This window comes from Meriones unguiculatus, chromosome 15, assembly GCF_030254825.1.
Source record: "Meriones unguiculatus strain TT.TT164.6M chromosome 15, Bangor_MerUng_6.1, whole genome shotgun sequence".
Taxonomy (NCBI): Eukaryota; Metazoa; Chordata; class Mammalia; order Rodentia; family Muridae; genus Meriones; species Meriones unguiculatus.
This window is the reverse complement of record NC_083362.1, coordinates 68795794-68810055: the sequence shown is the minus strand read 5'-3', so window position 1 is coordinate 68810055 and position 14262 is coordinate 68795794. Positions and strand designations below refer to the sequence as shown.

At 45.4% G+C, this 14262-nt stretch overlaps 1 long non-coding RNA gene across 1 annotated transcript; it reads left to right on the top strand.

Annotated features, from left to right (window-relative positions):
- The first annotated feature begins 2282 nt into the window (after window positions 1-2282).
- On the top strand, window positions 2283-12036 carry LOC132648109 (uncharacterized). Its single transcript, XR_009586486.1, has 3 exons — window positions 2283-2412; window positions 2744-2889; window positions 11151-12036. It is a non-coding gene; the product is annotated as an uncharacterized LOC132648109 (long non-coding RNA).
- Window positions 12037-14262: the final 2226 nt, after the last annotated feature.

Genomic DNA, 14262 nt, shown 5'->3' with positions numbered 1-14262 from the left:
GGAGCAGATGGTGCCTACGAGAAACATGGCTGCCGGCCACGACTGGAGAGCTGACTGTGTGGCTCACATTCCCTCTCTAAGCAAGAATAGATGGTGGTTCCTGCCACCTGGGAAGGCTCCCAGAGAAAAGAAGAGGGGAAGGAAACGTGCTAGAGGAGGTGGATTTATGTCTAGGAGGGTCTAGGCCTTTTCCATTTTGCACTGGACTGCATTCTGTGCCTTGGACTACAGCCTAGCACATAACACATGCACAAGTACATCCTCTTTAGTGATCTGGACAGTCTGTGATACCACTCTTCCAGTGGTGGAGTCAGGAAGAGCAGAATTTCAAGGCCAGCCCGGTTTACACAGTTGAGTTCAAGGCTAGCTTGGTCTGCATGAGACCCTTTCAAAACCACAAAACCCAACCCAATCAGCCAGCTAACAAAGAAACCAATTTCCCCTCCAGTGAATGAATGGCTTTCTTTAAATAGAAGTTTTAGAGACTAAAATCAAGACAGCCTCAGATTTTCTGTGGCTCAGAGTCTGCCTTTTAGAACACCTTGGCACATGACAGTCTAGATGATGAGGCGCCCTGGGCTCTGTCCAAGTGTCCGCATTCTTCCCCATTCCTGGCAAACTGTCTCTACATGCTGACTTCACATTGTGCCTCAGTGACTAGACTTGAGGGCTAACCATGCTGGTTCCCAAAGCTCTTTATTAATTCCTGTTAGGTCTGGGAGGGCAGCCAGACATTCCAGGAGGAGGGAAAGGACTGAGCCATAGGCTTGATGGGTGAGCATACATCGCCCTCTTGTGTCTGTAACGCAGCTCGCAAGATGCTTTCCTGCGTTGGCTCTGCTTTACAGAGACAAAGCCTCTGTAATCCAGTTGACATAAGACTCATCATGTTAATCCTCCTGCCTCATCTTCCCAAGTGCTAGGATTACAAGTCTGAGGAGCCATGTTAGTCTGGAATTAAGCTTTTGTAGTCTGTCTTTTCTGTTTCTTCTGAATTGTTTCACAGCCTTTAAACCTATAAGCCTCAGAAGCAGAGAAAGAAACAAAGGAGGGGGAGAGGGAGAATGTATAAATGGAGAGAGCACACACACTTGCATGCCAGTTTCCCAGGATGTCAGCATCAGTTTAGAATTTTGTGACGTTGACAGTGACAAGGGAACTGCTGACCACACATGGGACAGAAGATTATAACGCCCTGCTCTCCAGATAAAAGAATCACCATGGCGTTCTGGGTCTGCATCCAAACACCAGAACATCAGACTGCCTTAGTTGAGCTGGTTGGAAATGCTAGGCTTCTGAACCGCACCCCTAATTTCATTCACATTTCTTCAAAGCCTTGGAAGGTGGTCCTGGGGACGTTCAAATGGCTGCCTCCTGCTTTACGATAAAGCCCACTTTTTTTTTTTTTTCTACCCAGCATCTCTCAGACACGGGCTATCCCTTTGGCAAGCTCAAACCGGAACCTATGTTAGGTAGCAAGCCCTGACCCCTTCTCCAGCTTTGGTGAAGATTTAAGTTGTGCCCTAAGTTTGCTGTCATCACAGTTAGTGATCCAGATGTGGCCCCAATGAGCCAGATGGCTCAAGCCTGTTTGCTCTAGCTTTTCAAGTACAGAAACCAGAATCAAAGATACTTTCACACAGACTTCTGAAACCACCATTGAACATTCAATTATGCATTGAACTGGATTAGGTAGAAAAAACAAGGGATGAAAAAGACACATTTTGCTTGGTAAATGTACCAAGCAAATATACATTTGCTTCATAAATGTACATTTTACAACTCCACTTCTCACACAGGTGTCCTGCCCCTATAGGGAGCTGCCATCAGGCCCTGGCAGTGATTTAACTCTTTATTTACTCCTGTAAGTTTGTGGTACCCAACTTGGATATCCTTGCAAGCAGCTGGACAAAAGAGCCTCTTAAATGAATGAACGAATGCCTAACCATGGTTTTTAAATCTTGTGTAGGAGTAAGACAGACTTTTTAACCTTTTTTTTTTTAATCCCATCAGTGGCAAATTTTCCCTAATGAAATCAGTGCCTACCTTGTGTTCTTCAGTGTGAACCTTGTAATGAGGTTTCTTGTCTCAAACACATAGAGATAAGCCAGCAAATTTACAGACCATGCTCATGATTGCAAGCTCGTGGGCTTTTTTTTTTTTAACTAGCGGAGCCATTCTTTGGCTTCCTTCAGTATTCTGTCTGTTCTAGAATTGCTTTGTTTTGTTCAGACAGGGTCTCATGTAGCCCTGGCTGATCTCAAAATTGCTATGTAGCCAAAGATGACCCTGAACTTTTGATCTCCCTCCCCCTCTGAGTGCTGGAATGACCAGCTTGCACCAGCACACCCAGTTTATCAGCACAAGGTGTGGAATCCGGGCATCAGGCAGGCATGCTTGGCTGTCCAGCAGGTGATATATAGCTCTGGCCCGTAAGCATGCTTTCTTTAGATGTTCTAAATCACCATTTATTTATTTATTTATTTATTTATTTATTTATTTATTTTGTGTGTATGCTTGTGGAGGTCAGAGAACAAGTTTGGGGAGTTGGCTCTCTCCTTCTAGCATATGGGGACTGGGAATCCCCCATATGATTTGTCAGGTCACCAGGATTTGTGGCAGCTACCTTTGTCCACTGAGCCATCTTGTCAACCCCATAAACTATGTTTATACAGTCTAAGTCTGTCTCTGTCGTCTCTATGAGAAAAGGGCCTTTAAGCTTTTCTCTGTTTGCTTTTCACAGATCAAAGGACACAAGATACAACACCAGGAAATAAGTCTGACCTGCGCAAGCAGCAAGCAGCAAGCAGCAAGAAGCACACAAGGCTGTGATTTGCGACATGCTAGATGAGTTGGTTACCTGTTATTCTTCCTGCTTTCCTCTTAAAGGTGAGCTCAAAGGTGAAGACTGGAATGAAGTCTCTTGGCTTTCCATTGTAACAGAGTTTAGATTCTAAACTCAGTTCTGATGTGATCCCGTTCACTGGTTTCCGGGGAGTTTCCTCTGTCTTAGCATGACAGGGTCACTTGGTAGAAAGGGTTCTGCTCCCACCTCACTGTCACTTGTGTTTGCCGCTCAGCCTGCTGTGACCTGGGTCAGTCACAGCGAATTCACCTCACTCCAAAGTCTTTCTTGGGGCACCCTGGCTGGCCACAAGCCATTGCCTCCTCTCCTTCACACACTGTTCTCACCTTCTGTTTTCTTAGTGCCGATGGAACAGCTGTATATTCCCCCCCCACACACACCTAGGTCTTTTGCATGAACAATCCCCGTCTAGACCTTCTCCTGAGCTCTGGGCACATCCTCCTATCAGCTCACTGGCATCTCCATGGGCATGCTCACAATCTTCCAATGCAATCTGTGGACTCTGAGGTCAGCATCTTGCTTTGCCACAACTAGTCTAGCAGCCAGAGGTTCTCCATCCCCTGTGTGCTCAGGCCAGAGCATGGAGGAATTCTTGACTGCCACCCTTCTCCAGCACCTCTCCTATCCAATCAGTCATTGTGTTCTTCCTAAGAATATACCAAGGGGCTGGGGTGATGGCCCACTGGTCAACTGCCTGCTGTGTAATTGTGAATTCCAGTCTCTAACATCCAAACAAAAGCCGGATACAGCGACAGCCCCAAGCACTAGAGAACCAGAGACAGACAGATCTCTGGAGCCAGTTACTTTAGCTGAATAGGTGAACCGCAGGTTCAGTGAGAAGGCTGGTCTCAAAAAATAAGGCGGAGAGTGATTGAGGAAGACACTTGACCCTTTCCAGGCACATGTGCACATGCACATCCATAGCTACACGAGAGCATGCACATACACCACACACAAAATGAATGTTCATATAAATCAGTGTACGCCAATTCCACTGGCGCCATGCACCGCTGCAGCTGCACCCAAATGCACTCAATAGCATCTCCATCTCTGCCCACGCTAGGAAACTCTTCCTGGCGGGGGGGGGGGAATCTCCATTATTATCCCTTTCACCACTCTGTCCTGCCAGGGAGGCGTGCTCAACCCAGATGGAATTATCACAGTGTCGGAACCTCACAGGTCTTGGTAGCTATCCTTCCTTTTTTCCTTTTCAGTTCACATACTTGCAGACTCCTTTCTCCCTCAGCACCTCCAAAGTTGTTCTTGCCTTTGACCAAAATGCTCTCCTTTGCCTACATTTTCATTTGTCAGATCCTGTTTAGCTCTCAGCTGTGTTTTCCAGAGCACCTTCCCTGACCCAAAAATTAATGTAACCAAATATGCAGTCAAGCTGGTGCTTCTCTCTCCTCTCTCTCTCTCTCTCTCTCTCTCTCTCTCTCTCTCTCTCTCTCTCTCTCTGTGCCTGTGTATGGTGTGTCTATTTGTCTGTCTTCCCACACACCCAGCACAAGTATTTTCCAAAAGTAGTGGAAACTATTCAACTGAAGGGCCATTTAGCCAAGGAACATCTTAAGGAGCCTAGGAGTGGATGCTTATGGGAGGACCACGGTGTTCTGTACACAGAGAGGCGGGAGATTAACAGCAACATCAACTTAGACTTCATCTAGAAATACCAGCAAAGGAGAAAGGAGAGATAGGTGGGTGGTGTGAGACAGAAGGGCTCAAGGAGGGTTCAAGCGGACTGACTGGGAAAGCTTTTGAAGACCAGAGTTGGCACTGGAGCTGGGATGCAGTTCTGTTGGTACAGCGCTTACTGAGCATGCATGAGACCCTGGGTTCAGCATCACATAATAGCAGTTATTCATTAGGGCATATGCCTGTAACCCCAGGACTTAGGAGGCAGAGGCAGGAAGTTCAAGTCACACTTGGCTACACAGTGATTTCAAAGCCAGCCTGGGATACACAAGACTCTGTCTCTAATTAATTAAGCCAATTAATTAATTAATTAATAAGAATGACTCTTATTTGGGATGGTGAAGGAAGCTTGTTATCCCAGCATTCAGCTGGCTGAGGCAGGAAGTCTGTCTTGAGTTTGAGGCCAGTGTGAGCTACATGGAGGACATAGGGATATATATAATAAGGCCCCATCTCAAAACAAGATAAACAAACAAACAAACAAACAAAAAAAACAGGAAACACCACCAAATAACTGGGCCTGGAGGAACAGCTTAGCAGTTGCTGCACTGGCACGAGCAAGTACTCTTGCTGCTCTTTCGGAGAACCTGGGTTCATTTTCCCAGCACTCCTGGGGTAGCTCCTGTTCCAGGGGATTCAGCTCCTCCCTGGCCTCTTCAGTCACCGGGCACGCACACAGTGCACATCGGTCAAAACACTCATACTCCTAAAACAAAAATAATAAACCTTCCACAGGTGTTATCAACCTAAGACCTGATAAGAAGCACACCTGTCTGTACAAAAGACTTCTCTTTCACTAATCCAGCTCCCATCAAACTCCAGTCCAGGAAGGCATTTTCCCTTCAAGTGCTGAGCTCTTGCCAGGAAATGAAATGTTTGCAGGAACTGATTAAGATCAAGCTCACTGCTCCACCTGTGCAGGAGAGTGTCCCATCGACGTAGATCTGAGGAGGAAGGAAGTGCAGAGTGAAACAGGGGCTGAGGGGAAAGGCAGGGGACGTTGCAGTGGTTGGGTTGGTGGCTCTGGTGGACGGGAAACAGGTGCGGGGGTCAGGGTGGGGCTCTCCTGGACCCTTCAGAAAGAGCTGGATCCCGGGGCGGTGGCAAAAGCTGTAAATACCATTTCAGAAATTTCCCAGGATCGATCGTCAGTTGCAAGTCCGTTCAGTGTTCCTTATAAAAGATATTTATAGCTAATCAACATATTCTCAGACACACCCAAATGGGAATAAACCCTTGGTCCATGATAAGTGCACACTGCGTCAGCAGGGAGGTGGGATCTCCTGGTGGCAGCTGCTCCTCTGGCTTATAGATTGCTGTGTTTTGCAAGTTTTGAAAATTAGCCCTGAACAACAACAGTAAGGATTAATCAAGAAGTAGAGGTCAAGCATGGTGGCATGCCTGCAATCCTAGCCTGAGCTACATGAGCTTCTGTCTCAGGAAAAAAAAAAAAAAAGGATTTCACTCCATCAGTCGTGTAAACCACAAACCATAAATGTTTTGGGAAGGAGCCAGCCCTTAAAGCTCTCATGCCTGGCAACCCGCCACCCACTGCGCCTGCCATAGACTCCCTCCCTCTCTCTTTTCTCTCTCTTGTCTTTTTCATCTTTCTCCCCCTTCTCTTTCTCTCTAACAATATAAATCACCATGAGTTCAAGGACAGACATGCTGACCCTTTACTTTAAAATAGGGAGGAATAGTTACTTAAAATTTGTCTTCTATCTTTCAGGCATAAAACATGGTGTTGGGAGATAACATCGAAGTAAAACGATTATTATGATGGAACAAATTAAACAAATCTATCATCTAACTTAGTCACTCACTTTCCGTCTGTGGCAAGACCATACTCATTTAGTTAACATCCAGAAGGCAGTGCGCTGCTGGCTGTAGGCTTTGTGGAATGGGAGCTCTTTAAACTTTTCGTTCTCCGTCTTTGTATCTTCTGACTTATGGCTCTCTGTCCCCACTCTCCTGTTGCTATCTTTGGGGGTCTGTCTTATCACAGTTAGCATAGGGCTTGCACTGTTACTATTTAGGTTTTCTGAGGTAAGGTCTCATGCTAGCCTTGAATTTATTTTGTACTTAAAGATCTTTCCACCTCTCAAGTGATGAGGTTACAGGTGTATATACTTGTAGGACCTTCTTTTTCAGGAATTCTTTCCTTCCCTCTCTCCCTCCAACCCCCTCTCTTTTTTTCTCTGTGGGTATGCACACACACACACACACACACACACACACACACACAAACATGTGCACATGTATCCAAGGAGAAGAAGGTGTTAGATCCCTTCTTGTGGTGTAGAGACCATGGCTTGGGGAGTGCAGGGATCATTGGAGCTATGGGTACTGGACCCACAACTGTGAGAAATTTGCTATTACAACAATTATACATGATGAAGGAAAATAAACAAGAAAATAAACAAGAGAAAGAATTGCAGTTATAGGTACTATCAGAGAGGTAGTACATAAGACCCGGGGAAGACTTCCTGGGAAGAAGGGCAGGAGGCCAAGACATCTGGGGAGGAAAGTAGATGCTGAACTAGAAGAACCGGGTGAGCTTTGTTTGTTTGTATGTTTTCAGGATCAGGTCCTGTTGAGACAGTCTCCTTGTGATAGTCAAGGACAGAGTTTTATGTCAACTTGACACAAACTAAGGTCATCTGAGAACGATGACTTACTTAGGAACCTTAATTAAGAAAATGCCTTCATAAGATGGGTTTGTAGGCAAGCCTGTAGGGCATTTTCTTAATTAGTGGTTGAGGGGGAGGGCCCAGCCCGTTGTGGGTGGTACCATTCCTGGCCTATTGCTTCTGGGTGCTATAAGAAAGCAAGCTGAGCAAGCTATGATGAGCAAGCCAGCAAGCAGCACCCCTCCATGGCCTCTGTATGAGCTCCGACCTCCAGATTCCTGCTCTGTGTGAGTTTCTGCCCTGATGTCTCTCAGAGATGGATTGTGTTAGCTGTGTAGTTTCCCTGCCCCTGGGATGAGGCTGCTGTGTTGGTGTCAGTGGTTTTCTCACCTTCCTGCCTTTCTGAGCCCTTGCTAAAGCGAAGAACATCATCTCGTCCCAGCCATTAACTTGGTTTTCCTCAAAGTCTCTGCATTCAGTCACTAGCCAGGTGTTGTGGCTCATGCTTGTAGACACAACACTTGAGAGTCTGAGGCAGGGGCATTGGGAATCAAGACAGACTTAGATACATAGCACAACATTGTCTTTTTTCAAAAAAGCATACAGATAATAGGAAGAAAAGAACACACACACAAAACATAGTCGCAGAGTGGATTTTCCTTTCTTGACGGATTCTGGCAAAGGTGAAGAATGCAGTACCTGAGGTGGGAAGAAGCTCATTCTGGAGGCCGCACTGGCCATGCTGGTGCAGGGACTCTCTAGGAAGGAGCTGAGGACAGAAGGCGGCTGGAATCTGTCTGACAACAGCTGGCCAAGCCACCCTGAAGATGTGATTTTCCTTTGGAAAGCTCGGAAAAGTGGGAAGGAGGGTTGAAGTAGCAGGAGGAACTGAACAGGAGAGGGAAGTGACCAGCTCAGAAAGAACAGAAAGAACTGAAAAAGCGCTTTGGAGTCCTTACTCCTGAAAGGTAGCTGTAACTGAGTCATCACAACCCACATCCTCCATAGGGCTATTTGGCTTCTTCTGTTTGCACTGATTCTGAGGGAAAAGGTCAGCCTCAGCATCCAGATTAGCTTCAAGAAAACATGTCAGCTAATCCTTGTATTGAGAATTTGTACAACACACACACACACACACAGAGGGAGAGAGAGAGAGAGAGAGAGAGGGAGAGAGAATGTCCCTCTTCATTTTACTTTATGTGCATGTTTTGTCTGCATGTATATCTGAGTACCACATGTGTGCCCAGGGCCCACAGAGGCCAGAAAAGGGTGTTGGATCCCCTGGAACTGGAGTTACAGATGGCTGTGAGCCACCATGTGGATTCTGAGCATTAGATCTTCCCCTTGGAAGAGCAGCCAGTTGCTCATAATTGCCAAGTCATTTCTTCAGCCCCTGTATTTTTGTTTTGTGTGTGTGTGTGTGTGTGTGTGTGTGTGTGTGTGTGTATGCCTCTTTGTGCATGCCATCTGTGTGTGGGTGCCCACAGACACCTATTTTTGTGGGTGCTGGGTAGAAAACTTTGGTCTTCTGGAACAGCAGCCTGTGTTCTTGACCACTGAGTCATCTCTCTAGAGCCCCCTGAAATTGAACAATGTTGACTGTCCCTAGAATCGTATATACCTGTTAGTTAGTCTTACATCAGAATTCGGTATGAAAATTTGACCCTTTTTCTAATTCTGTTTGTCAGTTACCCTCTGTGTTTTCACAAATAGTCTGACATCCTCAAAGAGTGGAAGAGGCAGTCTTCACCGCAGGGGAGGACAAAGCATGCCAACACTCCTTCTAACACTGTCCTAAGCCCATTACGCCCGGGCTTACAATGACACGGCTATAAATGATCTGCCATCACGACATATTAAAAGTTCACGTAGTGAGCATGTGATGGCTGTGTGGCTCAGAAGCTCCAGGCAGGAGTGATAAAGAGAGCAGAGCGGCTCCAGCAGATACCCATGGTTCACCTTTCCCGCAAACTCAGGCTCTGACCTAGCCAGATCCAAGACTCTACATCAAGATAGTGTTATCACAGGAGTGAGACATGAGGCATGAGCTCCAACGCCTGTTACCTGTTGGCTGTGAGCCTAGATGAGCCTAGAGTGAGACTCGTCCTTTTGAAGCAGCTCTTATAACTGGAGGTGGGCTCAGGAGAACCTAGGAGAAATGAGAGTTCTGTTTTCTAAGTGAAAGTCCAGGAAATAGACCTGGAACAACACGGCAGGTCCTCAGCTAAACACAGTCAGAGGCCAAGAGGTGGAGAAAAGATTGAGACACGGGAAACGTCATAAAGGAGAGGTGAGTTGAAGCATCAGGATAGATAGGAGAGCCTTTTCACTGGCTTCATCCAGGAAATCGACAAAACCAGCCTCCTGTGGCCACCTAGACCTGGCTTAGAGTCCCAGTTTTCAGTCACCACCTGGGAGACCTGAAGTAAAGTACTGAAACTCTGACTCAGTATTATCACTGTCATTCCATCCTTTTCTCATTCTTGCTTTCTTTTGGTCCTCCCTCTTTTTTTTTTTTTTCTGTAGCCCTAGGTAATCACTAGGCAGCCCAGGCTGACCTTGAGTTTATGGCAATCCTCCTGCCTCAGCTTCCTGAGTGCTGGAACTACAGGCATGAGTCAACACACCCCAGCAATATCCTCAGTTTCAAAACTGAATACTGATGCCTCCAGGCTCCAAAGAAAATGGGTACAGGTCAACAAACAAGCAAACTGTTAAGAGCAGCAGTGAATCTAACTTAAACCGGAATTAAAGTTTCACAAACATACCATTTAGCAACATTTGGCTAACATCCTATCTTTAACATTAAACAAAAACATACAGATATTCTTTTATAGTCAACAAAACATAGTTATGATGACAACTACGTATCCCTTTTTAGAAAGGAGAATGACTCAGATTTGTGGCAGAGTATTTGGCCTGGGTTTGGCAGCACACTCCATGCTGGAGGGTGTTGTCAGCTTTCCTAAGGTCTCTCTTCACATTTGACAGGCAAAGACAACTTTCTATTTGTGGCATCCCACTATCAATAGATTTCTTACAAGAACAGACAGGCAATGGACAAAAGCAATCATTTTCAACTCTCATTTAATTTTGACTTTACGAAACACACACACACTTCTATTCAGGGAATGTGGTAAATAAGGAACAAGGTCATTTCTTTTCTCTCTCTGCAAAGGCTTTAGAAATTAGGTTAGATGGGCAGTAGTGGCACGCACCTTTGAACCCAGCATTCAGCAGGCAGAGGCAGGATGAGTTCGAGGCCATCCTGGTCTACAGAATGAGTTCCAGGACAGCCAGGGATACACAGGGCAACGGTGTCTTGAAAAACAAAAGACAGTAAATGAATGAATGAATAAAAAATAAGTAAATTCAGATTAAAATGGAAGAAAAATGTAAGGTAAAGCCAGGTGTGGCAATGCACGCACTCAAGAGGCAGAGGCAGGCAGATCTCCTTGAGTTCAAGGCCAGCCTGGTCTACAGGGTCAGTTCCAGGAGAGCCAAGGCTACACAGAGAAACCCTGTCTGGAAACAACAACAACAAACCAATCAATCAATGTAGGTTAAAACGGAAGAAAAACTTCTTAAGGTAGAGCCAGCTCAGAGGACAAAGGCAGCCCTTGGGGAAGAGGTGGAAAGGATGCCCATGTATTGTGGACTGATCACTGGACATGAGCACAGAGGACTGGCAGGACAGACACCTTTGCAGACGTGTATGGCCTCGGAGGGCATAAGAATTAGGTGAAGGGTGGACTTGGGGAGATCTTCTGGGACAGTGTGTGAAGCCCCGCCTGTTCGCAGTGGTTCCAGAGTCACAGGCGCACACCGAGGAGATGGAAAGCAGGGCTTGCAGGGTCTTGGCATGGGGTGTGCAGCCTGCACCTCTTTTCAAAACTCACCCTCCCCTTCAACACCATCTTGTTCTGCAATTGACCTCTCTACAACTAATTATTTTTTAGATTGCTTGTATCGTATGCCTTCGTCTCATTTTAAAAAGCTGCCTATGAGCACATACTGCATATCAGATTTTCATTGGAACTTGAAAAGCCACCCACAGACTTCTGTTTTCCCCGATACTGCTTTTCACTGAACTTATCACATCAACATTGCATGATAACATCATTTCCTGTCTTCTCCTGTGAATACAGAAGCTTTGGGACAGCCATGCTTTCAACAGAATGAAATCTCATAAGTTAAAATGAACAATTGTTTGATTTCTGTAAGTGAGCAGTATCCACAGGCAACAAGATGTGGACGCTTCAGGTAGAGAATTTGCTCACGGATATCAAGTGCCTGCTACACAGTAGATGCTCAATAAATGTTCGCTGGGTGAGGTCAATTAACCAAGGAGCTGAACTTCAGTTCTCTAGTGACATGTTGACAGTCCCGAGCAGTGCCATGGGTGCTGTTGAGTAACCTTCCACATGCACAGAGCTTCCCAGGAGCAAACCCTCCGCCTCACAGATTAGAAGTTGCACGGAAAACGTTCTTTTTGTTTTGGTTTTTGAGACAGGGTTTTTCTGTGTAGCCCTGGCTGTCCTGGAGCTCGCTCTGTAGACCAGGCTGGCCTTGAACTCACAGAGACCTGCCTGCCACTGCCTCCCGAGTGCTGAGCATGTGCCACCACTGGAAAACATTCTGATGAGCAATGGCCAAAGTGACTGGCTGTTATCTTACTTATTACTGTTTACTGTAGACATGTACAAGATGGCTCTTAGAATCACGACTCTTGTACCTGCTCCTTTCCCGCCTCGAAGTTTTCATCCTCCTCTGTCCCAAGATGCCAAATGGCTGATTTTCACTCGACTTTTTTCTTCACTCTAATCCAGAGTTATATTTTTGTTTCCCAGGATATTAAAAAAAAACGAGAAAAAAATGTTTTGTTTTGTTTTGTTTTGTTTTTCTTAAGAAAATGTTTCAGGTCAAGCCTGTGGGTAGAGTGCATTTTAGAAAGATGAAAAATGATGAATGGCAAGGTTTGTGCTGAATGTAAACTGAAATCTCATAAATGAAAACAAGCAATGTTTGTTTTCTATAAGCAATGTCCATAGACAAGGGGATATGGACTGTTATATAAGATCATGGGACAGGTGATGGAGAGATGGGCTAAGAGAACATTCTGTTTGAGTGAGTGTGCGTTACTCTGGATTGAATACAAGGCCTGCTGCATGCTAGGCGAGTGCTCTACCCACAGAGATACATACTCCCAGTCCCTCAAAACACTACTTGTGAGAAAGACATAGGAAGCAAAAAGGGTTCACATAAGCTGACTGTGTGGAGAGCTCCTCGTGTATGCACCGCACTGTGTTTTTAAAAAATACGTCGTGACATCTCTCTCAATGTCACAGTCAATAACACCTCCCCAAATTATTCTATCTATAGCTTCCTAGGAACAAGAAAAAAAATAGACTACACATACCATTTTAAAGAATGCATTCCCTTTTCTCTTAGTCTGTTTTTGCCTTGGGGGATTTGAGGAAGAACAATGTCGGGTCCTCGTTTTCTAAGGTGGGGGCAGGTTCTGTGAAGGTGAGATTTGAGCTGGTTCTATCCAGACCACACCTTCCAAGTCTTTGCAGAAGGGCAGTAAGTGGCATATTGGGGCTGCCCTCATGGAGGACATAGTTTAAATGAGTTAGCTCACTGCTCCTTTAGGAAGAACGATTCATTTGTTCCATGGGCTTTCTTCTGCCCATGCCTAAGCTTTCAGTGCTACCCTTGGGACAAACACAACCATTGTTTGACAGTGGCTTTCAGGTATCCCCCTGGATGGCCTCGTCTTTCCCAGGGTTCCCCCATGCTCCCTATTCTCCAGTCCTATTACCATCGTGTGTCCTGAGCGCAGCCTGCTGTCTGAGTCTTTCAGGCCACTCTATTCCTGGGCCCAGATGTCCAACACTTTCGTATGCACACAGGCCCATCCTGATTGTTTGAAGAACAGGAGGTGTCAGTAAGCCAGAAACCTAGAGACAGGGTTACTAACAGACTTCAATAAAATGCACTCTATCCTTCGGCCAACATGCTCTCCGAGCAACAAATAAAAAGCAATATGCAAATTTATGGGTTTCGGTTTTGGCTAGGTAGTCAAGTAATGGTTTAGAATATAGGAATTGGAAATAGCATAATAAGTATATACAATTTTGGCTGGGTGGGGGTGTGCACGCCTGAAGTCCCACTTTTCAGGAGACCGAGGAAAGCAGATGGAAGGTTTCAGGGTATCCTGGACTACATTGTGAGTTCCTGTATTTAAAAACAAATTTACACAATTCACTGATTATTATATATTCATTCCAGGATGTTTTCCTTCCCTCTGGTTCAGCAAAATTATTGAGTATCTGTCAAGTTAAGATTTAAAGATTTATTTGCAGTGTGCTGATCATGACTTCAAAGATTAAAATGTCTAAACTATGTAAAGTTTGCATATATTTTCATCAAGAGGACAAGAGAGTGTATTTGTCACATGCCTAAAAGTTACCTTCTTTAAGCCTGGTATGGTCGTGTGCACATACATTCTCAGCTATCCAAAGAGCTGAGAAAGGAGGATTGCTTGAACTCAGGAGTGTGTAAACACAGGCAACATAGTGTATAGGACCCCATTTTTGAAAGAGAGAAAGAAAAGAAACAAGTAGAAAAAGTTACATTTCTTGAAAAAGTCATCAACATTACATACAAAAAAAATATAAAAGGTTCAAATTACTAGTCATGAGCATTTAATTTTTTGTGTACATGTATGCATGCTGTATGTGCGTGCACACATGTGTGCAGGCACAGCTGCCCATGTGGAGGGCAGAAGCTGACGTCAGGGTGTTTTTCTCCTCCTTTATAGGTGAGATGGGGTCTCTCATGTTGCTCGCCGGTTTAGGCTCGCTTCCCTGATCAGTCAGCTCCTGGTCTCTGCCTCCCCAGTGATGGGGTTACTGCGTGGGATTTTTTTATTTGGTGTTAGGTGTTCAAACTCAGGTCCTCATGTGTGTGGCAAGCATTTTGTCCAAGCTGTCTCCCTAGCACCCGAACACTCAGCCTTTAAATGAAACCACTTAAGTGAGTCCATAATAGTTAGTCACTCTTTTA